This window comes from Chinchilla lanigera, unplaced genomic scaffold (assembly GCF_000276665.1).
Source record: "Chinchilla lanigera isolate Chin_1 unplaced genomic scaffold, ChiLan1.0 scaffold00190, whole genome shotgun sequence".
NCBI classification, from domain to species: Eukaryota; Metazoa; Chordata; class Mammalia; order Rodentia; family Chinchillidae; genus Chinchilla; species Chinchilla lanigera.
Genome location: NW_004955591.1, coordinates 65,109 through 83,774, shown reverse-complemented (window position 1 = coordinate 83,774; position 18,666 = coordinate 65,109).

The window sequence follows — 18,666 nt, the reverse complement described above, 5'->3', positions numbered from 1 at the left end:
GCTGCTCTGCATTCCAATGACGGGTAAGGTTAGGCTGGCCTCATGTGAAAGCTTCCTGACCCAAGTCAGGCACAGTCTCCTCAAGGATGCTCAGCCTTTAACTTATTAAAGTAAAAGGGGGACCTGTAGGAGACCGTGGCTGACCTCCACTGTATATTAGTAGCCGTCTTAAGCATTAAGTTTCTGTTATCCTGCCTATTTCTCCGAAGAGAGGCACCTTTCCCTTTAAGTCAGGACTGCCCACGTTGCCTAGCTACTCCCACCTCTAGAGCTAGGACTGCCCACTGTTACCTAGTTACTCCCGCCCTTGTCGGGTCACTTGGTTACTCCCGCCTTAAGAACTTCCGTATTTCCCCGTGCCCTATATATGTGCAGTACTCCCCGCCAATAAACGAGACTTGATCAGAAAAAAAAAAAAAAAAAAAAAAGCCACCTTTCCTGCGGTGGTGGTACATGTGTGTAATCCCACATTTGGGAGGCTGAGGCAGGAAAATTGTCATGAGTCTGAGGCCAACATAAGATACATAGTGAGTTCAAGGCACTGCACTACAAAGAAAGACCGTGTCACACGCATACAGACAAAAAAGTTGGGCATGGTGGCCCATGCCTATAATCCCAGTACTTGGGAGACTGAGGCAGGAGGACCTTTTTGAGTCTGAGACCAGCCTGGGCTACGAAGTGAGCCAAGCCCAGTCTGAACTGCATAGCAAGACCCTGTCTCAAAAAGACAAAAAAAGAAAAGAGAGAGAGAAACTAATGATAAAAATTTTAAAATGTATACCTATTTTGTCTCTAGGGGAAATCAGGGACCCTGACATGAGCATTTGCCTTATGGTATACTCAAAGAGTAAAAAGAGTATTTTGAACAATGGTCTATACAGCTCACTTACAAAAGAAACTGGAGAGCCAGTAGGACATAACTACGGGATGACACCATGGGACTGGAGAGTCTTCGTGAAAACAGTGTGTACTATTTCTCAGTGTAATGTATGGCTTCAAGCATACCAGAAGGCTCATACTGCTCAGTCCCTCAAGAATTTAAATGTAGGAGCTCCTACTGAAATTGATATGCTTATTTGAGAAAGTTCCTGCGCTGATCCCCAGATTCAATCCTAGATAAATCCTGGGACTTTTCCTCAAGCCACTCATGCCACCCTTAAGATTCATACAGCACAAATACATGCTGCTGCCTTGCAGCCTCAGAAATGTAACTGTGGCAAGGAGGGGCAGCTTCACAAAGATTGCAAAAATAATAAACAGACTAAAGAGACCAAACCCAAACAAAAATTGTTCAATGTAAGGAAGGATATCACTGTGCCTCTCGGTGCTGCTCCAGATTTCATAATGAGGGGAACCCTATCTCCATAAATGAAAAGGAAACACAACTCCCCATTCCCCAATAAAAACAGAGAATCAATCATGAAATGCCCATGCTCCAGTGTGACAGCCAAAACAAACTCACAAACAGAGCCCATTGTTACAGATCTTAGCTAATGAATACATGTACTTCTGTCTTTCCATTGGAGCTGCTATTTTTAAAAATATGCTTAAACTATTTCTGTGCATTAAAAATTCTTAGACAACAATTACAGGATTAACTTTTTCGTCTTTGTGCTTTCTGCTAGTACTAAGATAATTTTGCCATTACTTTACTTTTATTTTATTTTATTTTTTTAATTTTGCCATTACTTTAAAATCTGTTGGCAGCCATTCAAATTAAAAAAGTAACAATCTGAGATCAAAGGAAGAAAAAAAGAGAAAAGGAAAAGGGCACTTTAAAATCCAAGCAGGGCAGGGCGTGGTGGTGCACACCTGTAATCCCAGCCCTCTGGAGGATCGTCAGGAGTTCAAGGCCAGCCTGGGCTACAAAGTCAGTTCAAGACCAGCCTGAACTGCATAGTGATACCCTGACTCAAAAAGGCAAAATATGAATAAATAAATACATACATACATAAATAAATAAAATCCAAGCAGAAGATGCTAGGCTTACTATAGAAAAATTGTAGGTGGCGGCGCATGCCTGTAATCCCAGCACTCTGGAGGCTGAGGAAGGAGGACTGTTGTGAGTTCAAGACCAGCCTGGGCTACAAAGTGAGCTCAAGGCCAGCCTGAACTGCATAGCAAGACCCTGTCTCAAAAAAAAAAAAAGATTGTAGTATGCAAAATAAGAGATTATTTAAAAAGCTATAAGTATACAGATATATTTTTGATGTGACAGGATTTGTATGATAAAACTTTTTAACTTACTAGAAAGATAAAGAGAGAGATCATGGTAAAACTACAAGGCTTAAGTATGTCAATAAACTGTCTGTAGACAATGCAATTGATAAAAAGAAATACTGCAGGTGTACTTAGTTATTTTAAACTTTGCTCTTGTTAGTCTGAATGAGTGCTGGCCAGGCGTGGTGGCGCACGCCTGTAATCCCAGCACTCTGGAGTCTGGGGAAGGAGGACTGTTGTGAGTTGGAAACCAGCCTGGGCTACAAAGTGAGCTCAAGCCATCCTGAACTGCATAGTGAGACCCTGTCTCAAAAAGCCCAAAACCCCCCCAAACACACACAAAAAAAAACTTTAAAAAGTTTGAATGAGTGCACACTATTCCTAAAAGCTCCCTGTTGCTCAGTGAAGATTAGGGAACTACAGCCCTGACTTTCACCAGTCAGTCCTTTCGGGGTCTTCACTCTCCTCTCTAGTTTAACTACCGCTTTCAGGCAAAAACTATAACTCTTCTTTCCAAGATTAATACTAAACATGAGCTTTTCTACATAACTAGCAGATACCTAAGCTGGTCCATGACAAAAGTCCAAATAAAACTGCCTCCTTGGGAAAGTTCACCTCAATTATGATGCTCATTATTGCTGACTTCATGATCTATTGAATATATTTATGTTTCCCAAGTATACAAATCTTCAGAGATGCAAAACTGACAAACATATTATCATACTGGGGATGTCCAGGCTAAAGTTGTCTACGGTTGTCAACTTTGAGGCTCAAATATCTGTCCTTCCCTTACTTGTTTTCCAGCTACCTGCGATGAGATTTGCCTGTGGATCCAGCATGGGACAAACTATTATAGAAGAAGTGAATAGACTCCTCAAGATTCAATCATTGGGGCTGGGGATTTAGCTCAGTGGCACAGCACCTGCCTGGCAAGCGCAAAGTCGTGAGTTTGATTCCTGGTACTGGAAAAAAAACCAAAAAAACAAAACAAAACAAAAAAGACTCAATCATCAAAACAAAAAAGGAGGGATATGGTGGAAAGAATTGTAATTTAATAAAACTTTAAATTTTTATTTTTTTGGCTTTTTTCTGGTACCGGGAATCAACTCACGACCTTGCATTTGCCAGGCAGGTGCTCTGCCGCTGAGCTAAATCCCTAGCCCCTAAAACTTTAAATTTTTAAAATAGTGACTCAGAAGGTTTCACGGTAGTACAGAAAAGCAACTCACCACTCAAGTGGAGCAGACACTACAAACCCCAACAATTCCCTTCACTTCTGAAAACCTGTTTCTTGTAAGTCATGTAAGTCACTTACAGTTCCAAAATTCCAAAAGTAAAAAGTCTCCTTGTCTTTCTGACTTTGCTGACTTACATATGTCAAGTAAGTGGTATGGTTTATGGGGCTCATGTTCTTACCTCATCTATCTTTGACAGTTACATGGGGAGATCCAAAATCACCTCTGCTAATGACATCTCATATATAGGTGGAACCTAACTGCCACCTCCTGGCTCCTTAAGGGACTATGGAAAGGACTATGGCTACTCTATTTCAGTAATTGGCACCTTTTACCCAATCCGTGATACTTCCTGGCAAAAGAATTTATGTTATATATAGTGACTTTTATGGTTTGTGTCTGGGTGTCCCCCTAAAGCCTCATGCAGTCATGGGGCTGGCTTTTAGAGTTTATGATTGATTCATGGGTGTGAGTGCTAAACCTGCCCTGGGGCAGAAAGTTTGCATATGTAAGGGAGAGAAAGAGGCTGCTTGCTGCCACTCCTCCCTTTTGCTCTTGCTGCTTTGCTGTCTTCAGCTACCATGAACTGTTGCCCTCTGCCATGTGCCACCCTGCCTTGGAGCCAGCTAATTATAGACTGAAACTTCCACAAACTGTGAGCTAAATAAACCTTTCCTTCCTTAATTCTGGGCATCAGGTATTTTGTCTCAGCAAGGAGAGAAAAGTGCCCAAGACAGTGACCAATACCACTGTTATGGTTTGAATCTGTGTGTCCCCCCAAAGCCTCAAGCGGCCAGGCTTGAGGGGCAGGCTATTAGAGTTTGAATATGGGTGTGAGAGCTGCACCCGCCCCGGAGTGGATAGTTTGCATATGTAAGGGAGAGGAAAAGAGTGCTTGGGGCATTCCTTCCCCATTCCGCCCTGGTGTGTGCTTGCAGCTTAGCTGTGTTCTGCCATCCTGAGCTCTTGCCATGTGCCACTCTGCCTTATAATCTGCCAAGTACGGACTGAAACTTCCACAAACTGTAAGCGAAATAAACCTTTCCTTCCTTAATTTTGGGCGTCAGATATTTTGTCTCAGCAACGAGAGAAAAGTAACCAAGACAACCACCAATAGTAATTATTGTATTCCTTTCCAGCCACAATGGTGTATATGTAATTTTAATATCTCATAATTAAATATTATTCATATTATGGTACTCAAACAACAAGCTGAAGCTTGGTTTCCCACAAATCTCATGGGAAAATGGATGGGATATTCAGTCCTTGAACAAATTACCGTAGAACTTGAACAAATAAGACAAAAATGTTTTTTGGGCATTGTAATTGACGCTATTATGTTGTAGTTACATTGGTGACTGCTGTGGCAACAGAGACAACTATAAAGTGGCTCTGCGCAGGATTTAATATTAACCAATTGGCTTTTCATGTTTACTTGTGAGTCTACCTAAGACGTAAGCCCCTTGCCTGGAGATAGGCAGCAGACTCATAGTAGGTGAACCTCTGTGAGTTACTGATCCTAGCTGTGGCCTGTAATGACAGGGTAAAGCAGGGACACTTCAAAGGACAAAATAAGGACACAGCTAAGGACACCTGACTCCAACCTCAATTAACTAGATAAAGATTGTAGCTGCAGGAGTCTCACTCCTGGGTGGAGACCTTACTAAAGATGATATAATGCTCCCAAATTTAAATAATGTCTTACTTGGAGAAGTCCCTGAGTAGCTCTTGCATTTCTTAGGTATTCTTCTCCCTTGTTCTGATAACTAAATAAATACAGGCCACCCAGAGAAGATTTTTTTTTCTTTTTTCTTTTTTTTTTTGGTACCAGGAATTGAACTCAGGACCTTGTGCTTTCCAGGCAGGGGCTGTGCTACTGAGCTATATCCCCAGCCCAAAAATCTCAAATTCTGTTAGAGGGTTTTGATCCCTCTAGAGCCCTAAAATCTTATCACTTGACTCATTTATTTAAGCCTTTGCCATCCACTCATTTGGGAGATTGCAGGCCCGATGGTCCGCAATAACTAATGGATAATATTAACATGATACTACGGTCATCTTAAATCGTCCCACTCAAACTGCTCAAACTATAAGTAGCTATTTCTAAAATGTTACCTCAGAATTGACAAACTAATATTCATAAAGAAACTCTACAAAGACTTGATGCCCCTGAGGCAGCAGACAGCTGGCTCAGTGAACACCACCAAACCACAGTTGGCTTAGTTGTGATGCCAGTTACCATTCTTTATACATTGCACCTACTCCATCTAACCATTCAGAGTCTTGGGAGAAAGTCAAGTGCATGCTTCACAGTGCTTTTCACACAGATCTTTTTTTTTTTTTTGTACTGGGAATTGAACTCGTTACCTCAGATTTGCCAGGCAAGTGCTTATGCCGCTGAGCTATATCCCGGCCCTTTCACACAGATCTTAAGGAAGAGAGTACTACAGGCCAACTTCAAAAATTACAAATGGAAGCTCACAATCAGGTGTGGTGGTCTATAACTCATGATGGCTTACTGTACTACAATGTTAAAGCTGGGTTCCTATCCATAACTGCCTCCTTACCCAATGTCCAATGTGATTAAAATTACTCATGCTGTTCCATCAACAACCAGCAGATATTTTGCTCTTTTATATTTCACTATATTGTTGTATTCAATGCCTGTTTCAGGGGTCTTTTATTGGCTGGTCGCATCCAGGTCTCAAGGTCTAAAACAAATCTTTTCTAGGCAACACAGGAGGGTAGTCAGCAGCTATATTATTACACATAATCTTTGCAGATAAGCTCTGGGGACATCTACCTTTCTCCAGGAATGCAGATGTTACATCAATAACATCCTCTTCCAAAGACTTTCATCTGACATATTGATTGAATACATATGTGACCAAATACTTTTAGTGTTGTCTCGATTCTGGTGGAGAAATAATCCTCATTTAAAAAATAAATGATAAATTACAATCTTAAAAATTAATTAACTAATTAAAATCTATAATTGTTATAGTTACAGCTTTAAAAATTTCAAGCCAGAAAGTCTTTGGTAACTATCTTCATCCCTCCAGGAGCCTCTGGCCCACTCATGATGTTTAACTGTTGCTTCAGGAATTTCTACACAAGAAGTTGCCCCTCTTGGTCTCATGTTATACATCAAGACAGTAAAGGATGGATATCTGCTATTGCTCTTGGACAAGCCTCCCCCAGACTCTGAACAAGGCACTTTCCATACCCGTGGACACATCATTCCAAAGGTTTACCATGTACACTGAGGCCTCCTTAAGAAAGGATGGACCCAAATCTCTACCCTTTGATATATTCTACCTGCAGGAAAGTGTGGCTTTCCTTGTTCTCAGTCCTATACCAGATGCCATGAAGCTGGATAAGATTACCCCTAATCAAATTAGTGATCTTTCAAGTAAGCCCCTTGGGAATAATGGAGTAATGAGTACTAGGACTTCATAGAGTATGCCAAAATGACAGCTAACCATCATAGGTGCTAGACCTTCTTGGAATGCTTAGCATAGATGCCCTGGACAACAAATATTCTTATGAGTGCATCTGTTATCTATAGTACTTAATCATTGTCTCCTTTAAGATAAACAAAAAACAAGCAAACAAAACCCAATGTAAGGAATGCCTCCCAGATACCTAAAAGATAAAGCAAAATCACAGAAACATTCACATATTCTAGTGCATTCCTTATCCTCAATGAAGCTACAGTGACAACTGTTAGTAACCCAGTCGTGTGTCTTTTACATCTCTGAATATACAAGGCAGAGCTCTTGAGATGGCATTCAGTGGAGTTTCATTGTCCTCACAAGTTCTAGTGTTTTCTCAAATTACTTCCCTTTACATTCATGTCAAATGGCTCCTTCAATGGGTCTCCAGCTAGCCCCAGAATTTAACCTTTTTTTTTTTTTTTTTTATGATTTTCTGGTTGGTTTTGGATTTTGTGATATAATCACAAATATAGTTCATACAGTTAATGGTGACATTAATAATTACTACAGTTTGTCATTTTCTAGGGTATGTTTGATACTCTTGATAATACTGATTGTATTAATTTACTCAAGATAACAAATTTGTTCTACACAGTTGTTCTTCCTTGTATGCCAAGATTGAGATTGCCTGAGGGTCATAAAACTATATGCCAATGCCATAGAGTCACTGGCTAGGCCAAATAGGCAGCAATTTCTCATCCTCAATAAATTATATAGGTAGAACCTTGCAACAGACTGAAAATCCAAAATGCAGCTACACCTGGAAGATATCCCTGAGAAGTGGTCATTTGAACAGTTTTCATGATTCTAACAATAAAGAAACCAACCATAAATAATTTAAAAATATTAACCCAAAAATTAAACTAAAAATAGACACTGAGAAGGTGAGAAATAAGATGCAACCCCACACATCCAGCATGCCAAAGGTAATCGCAAAGGGCAAGGAAGTGGAACATTTTGAAAGCCACATACCTCCATGCTCTGAAGTGGTAACAGCAGAAGTAAAGAAGCACATGAATATGGTTCTAGAGAAAAATCATGTCAGAAAGAATTTCTCAGATAACTACAGAGAAGGTGACCACAAAGAAAGACATGGACTTTAGAGCAGATTGTTATGGTTTATGTCTGAATGTCCCTCCAAAGCCTCATGCAGTCATGGGGTGGGCTTCTACAGTTATGATTGATTCATGGTCCAATGTTGGAATTATGGATGTGAGTGTACACTTGCCCTGGGGTGGGTAGTTTGCATACAGTGTAAGAGAGGGCAAGAGGCTTGCTCTTCCAGCTGTCACTCCTCCCTTTTGCTCTTGTTGCTTTTGCTATCTTCCACCACCATGAACAGTTGCCTCTGCCATGTGCCACTCTGCCTTGGAGCCAGCCAAGTATGGACTGAAACCTCCACAAACTGTAAGCTAAATAAACCTTTCCTTCCTTAATACTGGGCATCAGGTATTTTGTCTCAGCAAGGAGAGAAAAGTAACCACGACACAGATACTTATAAAATAAATATAGGAGCATAGGAAAATGATGAAATCTATGAATGCCCAACATAGCAAAGAAATGCCATCCATGAAACAGATTCAGTCAGATATCCAGGAGATTAAAAATTACATTGAAAGTATATACAGCAGAATGAACAGTTGTGAGGACAAATTATCAGATCTAGAAGACAGGATTGTGGGAAATGATCACATAAAGAAAGATTTCTTTAAAATAGTAAGGGACCAGCCAGGTGTGGTGGCACATGCCTGTAATCCCAGAACTTGGGAGGCTGACGCAGGAGAATCATTGAGAGTTCGAGGCCAGCCTGGGCTACCAAGTGAGCTCAAGTCCAGCCTGAACTGCATAGCAAGACCCTGTCTCAAAAAGACCGAAAAAAAAAATAGTAAGGGGTCATGAAAAATCAATCCAACAACTGCTGGATGATACAAAGAAGAATGACACAAAATTGATTGGAGTCAATAAAAAAGCAGGAAATAGTGCAAATGACATAAAATACCTGTTCACAGAGGTAATGGCAGAAAATGTACTAAGCATGGAGAAAGAATTTGATATGAGTTAAGTGAGGCACATAGAACTCCAATTAGGCATGATCAAAAAACAATCTGCACCAAGGTACATAATAGTCAAAATTCTAGAAATTCAACACCAGGAAAAAATATTATTATTATTATTTTTTTTTCCTGGTACCGGCAATCGAACTCAGGACCTTGCGCTTGCTGGGCAGGTGCTATGCTACTGAGCTAAATCCCCAGCCCCTAGGAAATATTAAAAGCTGTTAGAGAGCTGGGTGTGGTGGTGCACACCTGTAATCCCAGCACTTGAGAGGTTGAAGCAGGAGGATCATTACAAATTTGAGACCAACCTGGGCTATAAAGTGAGCTCAAGGCCAGCTGGAACTGCACAGCGAGACCCTGTCTCAAAAAGACCAAAAAAACCAAAAAAAAACATAAAAACAAAACTGTAAGAGAAAAGAAACAAATCACTTATAAGGGAAAGCCCATCAGAATCACAGCAGACTTCTAAACATAAACCCTCAAATCAAGGAGAACTTGGAGTGTAGTATTTCAAGTCCTAAAAGAAAATAATCTCAAATGCACATTGATGCATGTCACAAAATTATTGTTGTGGTTTGGGGTTTGCAAGAACAGCATAGGACACATAATTTATATGATCATTTTATAATAGTCACCCAAAGAGTCATATACAAAGAGAGTACAAGAAATTTGGCCACACACTAAGACCAAAAGAATCCAGGTGAGAGCCTAGATCCCATGGCAATGTCCTGCAATGAGTCCAGCTGAAGACCTAGAGCCCATAGCAATAACCCCTCTGAGTCCAGCTGAGGCCAAGGGCCCACAACAATCTCATGCAGGCCTGTTTCAAGGATCTGCACTGGGAAGGCCCAAAGGTCAGTGGTGGAAGCTAGAAAGTCTATGCCCGCAGGATGAATGATCTATACTAGCAGGCTGAGGGATCTGAACTGAAGCCAGAAAGCAATGCTCAAAGTAAGAACCAGAGGCTGGGGATATAGCTCAGTGGCATAAGCACTGCTTGGCAAGTGCAAGGTCCTGAGTTTAATTCCTGGTATAAAAAAAAAGAAAAGTAAGAACCAGAGCTCTGCCCAAAGGTACCACAGACATCCTCAGTGACAGTGAGGTCCTGAGCTCCTCCGACAATAACAGCCAACCTCCTATCAGGAAAGCCAGCACAACAGCTTCTCCAGGAGACTGAGCAGTGCACCGTCTTCCCCTCTGGAGTCAGGAAGCGAAGCTCAAAGTAAGGACCAGAGATCCCCCAATGTGAATCACAGCTATTCCCAGGGACAACAAGATCCTGAGCTTCTTCAACAATGAGAACAGCCAAGCTAATCAGGAAAGCCAGCATGACAAGCTCCTCCAGGAGAATTAATAGCTCCCTAAAACTTCTAAAGTTCTTCCTCTCCAGTTCTGCCTCTTATGGTGCCAGCAATAATCCTCAGGTGGCCCTCCCACACCCAGAATCATGCTGGTTCAGTTCACCTGGGTGCTATAAGTTGGCTACCAGTTGTCAATCCACAATTATCTTTCAAAGTTGGTGGAGAAATAAGATACTTCCATGAAAACGAACAACTGAAGAAATGACCATCGAACTAGCACTCCAAAATGTTTTGAAGGACATTCAAGAAAGAGATAACAAGGACTACAGCTCCATGAACCCCAACATAATGAATCTACCAGGCAAGGCAAGTAACTAAATGGAGTGGGAAAAAAATGGGAAGCAAGAACAGCAAAATTAACACGACAAGGATAAGTCAATGCATATGAGTTATAATCATCAATGTTAATGATATCAATTCAGCAATCAAAAGAAACAGACTGGCAGAATGGCAGAAGAAACAAGATCCCACAATATGCTACATACAAGAAACACATTTAATTCAAAAAGAAATTCATAGACTGAAAGTTAAAGGATGGAAAACAATACTTCACATGACAGGAACTCAGAAACAAGCAGGGGTACTTATTCTACTTGCAGACAAAGTGGCTTTCAAGTCAAGACTGATTAAGAGAGACAAACAAAGTTACTACATCCTTGTTTGGAGAATAATCCAAAGGGAAAAGATAACAATCACAAATATATATGCACCAAATATCAATGTATCCAACTTTATAAAATTAGCAGACATGAATTATCAGGTAAGCATCAATACACTTTTAAGTGGGGACCTCAATTCCCCACTGTCACAAATAGATCAACTAGAAAAAAATCGAAGAAAGATCAGAACTGAACCAAACTTTTGAACAAATGGACCTAGTGGATAGCTACAGAGTGTTGTTGTTTTTTTTTTTAACAGAGTGTTCTCTACCACAATTTCAGAATGTACATTCTTATCAGCTGCACATGGGATGTTCTGCAAAACAGACCACAAAGTAGAACATGCTTATGTAAATTCAAAGGAATTGAAATTATTCCATGCATTTTAGCAGACCATAGTGCAATGAAATTAGACATCAGTGGCAAAAGAAACCAAAAGAACTTCACAAACACATGGAAATTAAATATCACTCTCCTGAACAACCAATCAGTCACAGATTAAATTTTTTTTTTTTGGCTTTTTTCTGGTACCGGGAATCAAACTCACAACATCGTGCTTGCCAGGCAGGCGCTGTGCCGCTGAGCTAAATCCCCAGCTCAGTCACAGATTAAATTAAAGAAGAAATTAGACAGTTTCTACAATTAAACAGCAAAGCCAGTACAACATACTAGAGCTTATAGGATGCAATGAAAGCAGTCCTATGAAGGAAATTTATAGTGGTGAATTCCTATACCAGAAAAACTATGAGCTCAAATAAAAAACCTAATGTTGAACCTCAAGCTTCTAGAAAAAGAAAAGCAAGAGAAGCCCAAAGCTTGTACTAGGGAGGAAATTGTAAAGTTCAGAGCAGAAATTAATACAACTAGCAGTAAGAAAATAAAAAACCAATGAGTCAAAGACCAAAATTTGAGGTGGGAAATCATAATTATAATTATAAAGATGGCAGCAGAGATCAATGACATTTAAGAGCAATAAATCAGACTCATATGTGTAAACATCATATTGTCTCCCTAGTGTAAGAAACTGAAAGAGTAAATAAATCTAAAATCTACAATAGATATTGTGAAAGGGAAAGAAACCGCCCAAAAGGAAAGAACAACTGGGGCTGGGGATTTAGCTCAGCGCAAAAGCGCCTGCCTGGCAAGCGCAAGGTCGTGAGTTCGGTTCCCGGTACCGGAAAAAAACCAAAAAAAAAAAAAAAAAAAAGGAAAGAACAACTGGGATGGGAGAAAGGAGAAAAGGAAAGAAAGAAAGAAAAAAATATATATATATATACACACAAGATAGCTAAGATAGTTATACTACTAATTTTTTTTAGTTCATTGTCTTTTTGAGACAAGGTCTTGCTATGCAGTTCAGGCTGGTCTGGAGCTCACTTTGTAGCCCAGGCTGGCCTCAAACTCATGATCCTCCTGCCTCAGCCTCCTGAGTGCTGGGATTATAGGCCTGCGCCACCACAGCCAACTTGAGCAACTACTTTAAAGATAACAATATGCAAAATATTAAACATTATTAATTTCCTATTATCTTGTTTTGAAATTTTGTGTCTTTTTTTCTCTTTAAAAAAATAATGAAATTGAGACTAATAAATCTATTTTTAAAAAAAGTAACAACTCACAGATTTAGAAGCCAAAATACATTATGGAACACAGCCAAATGAATTTAGTTCAATGTCAAGAAAAAATTTGGACTCTAAATAAGTCTTTATGGTTTTCAAGCACACGAGCTTGTTACACTTTGAAAGAATTAAGAGGTGCTCCCAGAAGTTCTAAGGGCCAGTAGTGCCATCAGCTGTCCTCACCAGATTACAGCTCATTCTCACACATCTGAGACGTGACACACACAAAAAGAGGTAAAATGGATAGCGCTTAGCAAAGTGTCAGGCACAGGGCAAGCACTCAAAAAAGATCACCTGGATCCCACTACTTTTCCAATGGCCACACTGCTATCCTACTACAGCCTCTTTTCACTAGCATTGATTAGTTTTAATATGACAAACTCCAAGTCATTCCGCAACCACCAAAGCCTTTTATAGCTGACCCACTGTACATTCCCACCCCACTTTCTAGTATACACCTGGGTAAATTCACCATCTATGCACATGACATCTGATACTGTAGTTTTTCAGGTACCATTTTGTTTGTTTTTGAGACAAGCTCCCACCATACAGTTAAGGCTGGCCTTGACCTCACTATGTAGCATAGGGTGGCCTCAAACTCAGTGATCCTCCTGCCTCAGTCTCCTGAGTGCTGGGATTACAGGTGTACACCACCACGCCTGGCTCACAAGTATCAATATCACTCCACTTTTGAAATCTTCACACTGCAAAATCCATTCAAAAAAAAAAAAAAATCCATTCTAATTACAGTTCCTATCATTCCAATTTTACAAGTAATCAACATATATCTTGTTCACACTAATGCCTCTTTTTGTTCCCAGAATAGTCCACTACTGACCTCACTGTTTCCATGTCTATTTTTGATCCTCAAATCCATTTCTATGTATCTCCTCTCTTGCTAATTATCTACCCCCTCTATCACTTGAGGCAACCAAATAATACTTGTGATAAGGGTCCAAGACCCACCTTATATTTTTCTGAGCTTCCATTTCATTTCAAACTTGTTTCTCACTTCACTTTACCAGAAGCCCTACGGTGAATTGCTCCATTCTAGCCTATTGGTCTGGACATTTCTCTGGTTCATACCTACCCTGTTTTTTCTGTTCCAGGAGCTTCATCTCCATAGTCCTGTCGGAGCTGGGGATATAGCTCAGTAGCATAAGTGCTTGCCTGGCAAGCCTGAGGTCATGAGTTCAATTCTCAGTACCAAAAAAACAAAAACAAGAAAAACCATAGTCCTGTCACTGGTTACCCTACTCTCCATCATTCATCTTCACAATTACAAACCTGCACCATCCTTGCCAAGTTTTCTTTCTTATTCCTATGCTTATCTCTATGGTTCAACGAAAGGGCATCTCCTGTCATCTAAGGCTAAACTTCCATCTGTGTTATACAGCAATAGGTTTCACTCTCCAATCCTATCTGTATCATCCTTCAAGATCACACAGCTATCACCTCATTCCCACATCCACAGTGACTCCCTTCGCAGTTCCTCCCGTTCCATAGTTTGAATACATACTCAGTCTTCCCCCATACTAAAAAGGTGTGCTGGGCTTCTCGGCACACGCCTGTAATCCCAGCACTCAGCAGGAGGATGATCGTGAGTTCACGGCTAGCCTAGGCTACACAATGAGACCCACCTTTAAAAAAAAAAAAGTGTGCCGGGCGTGGTAGCGCACGCCTGTAATCCCAGCACTCGGGAGGCTGAGGCAGGAGGATCAATGCGAGTTCAAAACCAGCCTGAGGTACAAAGTGAGCTCAAGGCCAGTCTGAACTACATAGTGAGACCCTGTCTCAAAAAGACAAAAAAAAAAAAAAAGTGGGACCCGGAGCTGTGGCGACTGGCAAATGGAGAGTCCCAAATGGGTTCCTGCTTGTGCCATTTATGGGGAGCCGCAGCAACTGGCAGGAGGAGGGTCTGAGACGGGCTCCCACTCCCTGCACTGATGGGACTTAGGGACCTGGGACCAGCAGGAACTCCAGCGACACAGTCGGGCCTGGCTTGAGTACACAGGATGGACAGGCAGGACTAGTGACACAGAAAAGTCTGAAGAAACAGGAACAATACAAGCTAGCAGGTGTAAGCTGGGTGAACCAGCTGTGTCCTTGGGGACAAAGGCATGCACAATAAAAGGAGGGCGTAGGACTGCCCCCTTTTATTTCTTTGCCTTTTCCCTTTCTTTTCTTTTGTTTTCCTTTTTTCTTTTTTACACAGCTGGGGAGAACTCCAGCCACAGAAAACTAATCCCATCCTCCAAATCCAGAGACAAAGATCAGATCCAAACCCAGCACGCACACACACACACACAAAAACTGATTATGTGACTCACTGTAGGGCCCTTACATGGTAGTTTAACCTGTATTCTGGTAGTCATGCCTACAAACAGAAAACCTTCTCATGGAAGGATAAAAACTAAGCACACTAAATTTTAAAAAGGTATTAGGAGCCAGATGCAGTGCTTCATACCTACAATCCCATCACTTGGGAGGCTGAGGCAGGAGGATCACTGTGAGATCAAGGATAGCCTGAACTACATAGTGAGACCTTGTCTCAGAATTAGGAGCACAGTGAGTGGTGTACAGGAAAGTAGAGGCCTATCTGTCAATGCAGGTTACAGGACTGCTACAGGAAAATGCAAACAAGAAAACTGTGAATACCAACGACAGGAGCAAACGGAGAACTGGAGACACTGTGAGGATGATGTTATTGATCAATGATCATTCTGGTCCAACGAGCAGCAATTAGTAGCAATTTTACTAGCAGCAATAGCAATGCAACATCTGCAAGTATTTAAGACTAAAATGCAGGCATACAAGTAGAATATTTCACAGAAAATACAGTATCAAATGAGATACACATGAGGTCCTTGGTCTGCTAGTCCTCCTTCTCCTACCCCCAGCAGATATCACTGCATAGTTATTCTTTCAGTGAGATCAGACTTGGCTTTGGAATCTTTTTTATAAAACATAATGAAGTATGCATTATCAATCTCCTGCAGATGGTAGTTGAGATGATGCATATTTGCTATTATTGCACTACACAGAAAGTCCTCAGCACAAGAATCCGAAGACAATAGTAAGCGTCAGGAGTAAGCACTGGGGGAAAGCATCACAGAACAGGTACCCAATTAATGTCTGTTGATGATTCAGATTTTCATTCAACAAGCATTTAATGAGGCCTACAGTGTGCACTGGATTCGGCACTATGAGATGAATACAGTAGTACTCTTGCCCTTAAGGAATTTAAGGTAAATGAGAGCCATAGAGTCGATCAATGATAACACAACCTGCACGTAGCACTTAGCAGGTGGTATTGTATATATCCAAATAGGATTTCCTCAGAGCACCACCGCTCCAGGCTGATGCTGGATCCATCAAGTCCCCCCAGGCAGCATGGCCTGCTGCTGTTTCTCTCATGGGGTGACTGTCCCGAGAACTAACAATAGCTGTAATTCACAGAGTGCCTACACTATATACTTTATATATGTCTGCATGGAAATGCTGACAATCCATCCTTAGCTGAAGAAACTTGAGATTCAATAAGGTTAAGTAGCTGACCTAGGTCAGATTACAGATCTAGCATGTATAAGAAATCAGGGCTCAAATCCAGCTTTTACCATCCCCAAAGCATTTTTCTACATATTTGAAAATGTAACATAACTTTCCAACAGCTTTCTACTTGAAACTAAGGGCTAAGACAAGAAATCACAGGAAAGACAGCATGGACTACACTAAAGGCTTCGTCTGGTTTCCTACTGTATTTCGCACAGAAAAAAATATGGAAGTGTCTTCACACCAGTATACCATTGAACACGCTCAGTCTTTCTTGTTCTCAATCTTAATACCATCACTCGCCACTCAAATCAGAAGCACCTCTGGTGAACTGTCTCCTTTCAAAACACAAAACCAATAGTTGATTCATTTAGCCTATTTCAAGCCTGTTCTAGATAATTTACATAAACAATCTCAGTAAGTCCTTGTATTTCACAACCCTTGAGCAAATCCCGGAGAGCAAATATTATTCCTCTGTTATGTAAGAAGGAACAAAGTTCCACAGAGGTGAGTAATGCCGCTCAGGGCCACATTGCTGGGTGTGAGAGCAGGTCTGAGCACATTTTCCCTCTGCCCTCCAGCATGGCAAGTCATAGAAGGCTCTCTAAAAAACTGCTGTACTTATATAATCATTTCGGTACTAGAAAGCCCTTCATCAGAAAATTGCCTTAAGAACATTATTCTTAGATTTTTAATAATTGTATATGTTTTTTACTGGTGAGTAGAGCTATAAACATTTTTAAGTCCCTAAAAAGAATAAAGCGGTTGAGCCAGTAACAACTAAGGCCATTTCTTCCTCAAACGCGTATTAGATATAAAAGCCTCTACTTTTGATAATTTTAAAGTTAAAAGAAAAAGAAAAGCACATATGCCTTGAGAGACTTGGACACTGAGAGTAAGTCTGATGCCGACCAGGAACTAAGTAACACTTATAAAAGGGCTGCTTACAGTTCCCAGAGAATCAACATTTCATAAACAGCTGTTTCTAAAAAAAAAAAAAAAAAGTTCACAGAATCTGTGTGACCAAGTCATAATGCAAAATGAACTGACAGTAACATCCATCCAAAGAACATGAAAAATCTTTTCGAGACTTGGGTGGTAGTGAGGGAGTACACAATTGCCAAAGTCATAAAGACTAGGATTTTGTTAATTTTACAGTATGTTCCACTATCTCTACTTTTATAATGTCTTATCTAAGAAATGATACCCCTTTTCACACCATCTTCTGGGCTTTGATCATCTCCTTTTAGCCACTATAGTTTCCTTCCAACTCATTTCCCTGTCCAGACATGAACAGCTCCAGAACACATTCCACATTATCATCAGAAGCACACCCTTCTCTAAACAGTCACAATGAAATCCAAATTCCATAGCATACTATGTATAAAGACATGTTCCTACTTACAGATCGAGACTAATTTCATAAAGCATGTTCAGTTCCCCAATGTCCATGCTTTTAGTAGAGAGTTCTCTGTTTCCTACCCAATTGACCTTCACTTTTTTTTTAGACTGGTATTATAACATCCATTAAAATAATGCTATGAGTCAATAGAAACAGTAAAGAACCAAAGAATTAAAAGGCAAGCTATGGGGCTGGGATTTAGCTCAGTGGCACAGCACCTGCCTGGCAAGTGCAAGGTAGTAAGTTCGATTCCCGGTACTGGAAGAAAAACAAAACAAAACAAAAACAAAACTAAAGGCAAGCTATAGGAGCCAGGGATATAGCTCAGTGGCACAAGTGCCTGCCTAGCAAGTGCAAGGTCCTGAGTTTGATTCCCAGTACCCCCCCAAAACTAAATAAATAAAATAAAATGCAAGCTATGTAAAATCCCAACTAAAACCCAGAAGTGTGTAACGTATTCATTCATTAGCTAACTAAAAGCCCAAAAAGGACAAGACACCCAGTATAATAAAGTACTGCAAAACAATTGGCAATTTTCAGTTATCAAAATCGTGGGGTTTGCATTTTGTATTCTTTGCTCAATCAAGAAAAAAATTCTTTTTGAATGTTATACAACATACATATAAAACAAGACAGAAAAATACATTACAAACTTGTAACATTGGCTGTACATACATCCTCTTACATGTTTCTCATAGGCAATAGGTGGGTTATGGTACATACATAGCATGAAAATACTAAGATAATAAAGAATAGACAAAAAATACATGTCAGCTGTACAATAACGTACAAGCAACACTCCCATCTACCCACACTAAAAAATTATATAATACTGCCAGAAAGTCTTAAAAACTATATATTTTAATAAGAAATATATTCAGTCAAGAATAATACTGAGAACCAAGGCATTCAGAGATTTCAAAAGTCATGCTTCTTTTTTTCAGTTGATCCAAAAACTTGTCAACTAAGTTTTCAAAAGTTTGTTCTGAGCCAACATTACTTATGTCACACATTTATTATTTCATACATTTACTTCCTTCCCCATAAAAGACCTTTGATAAACA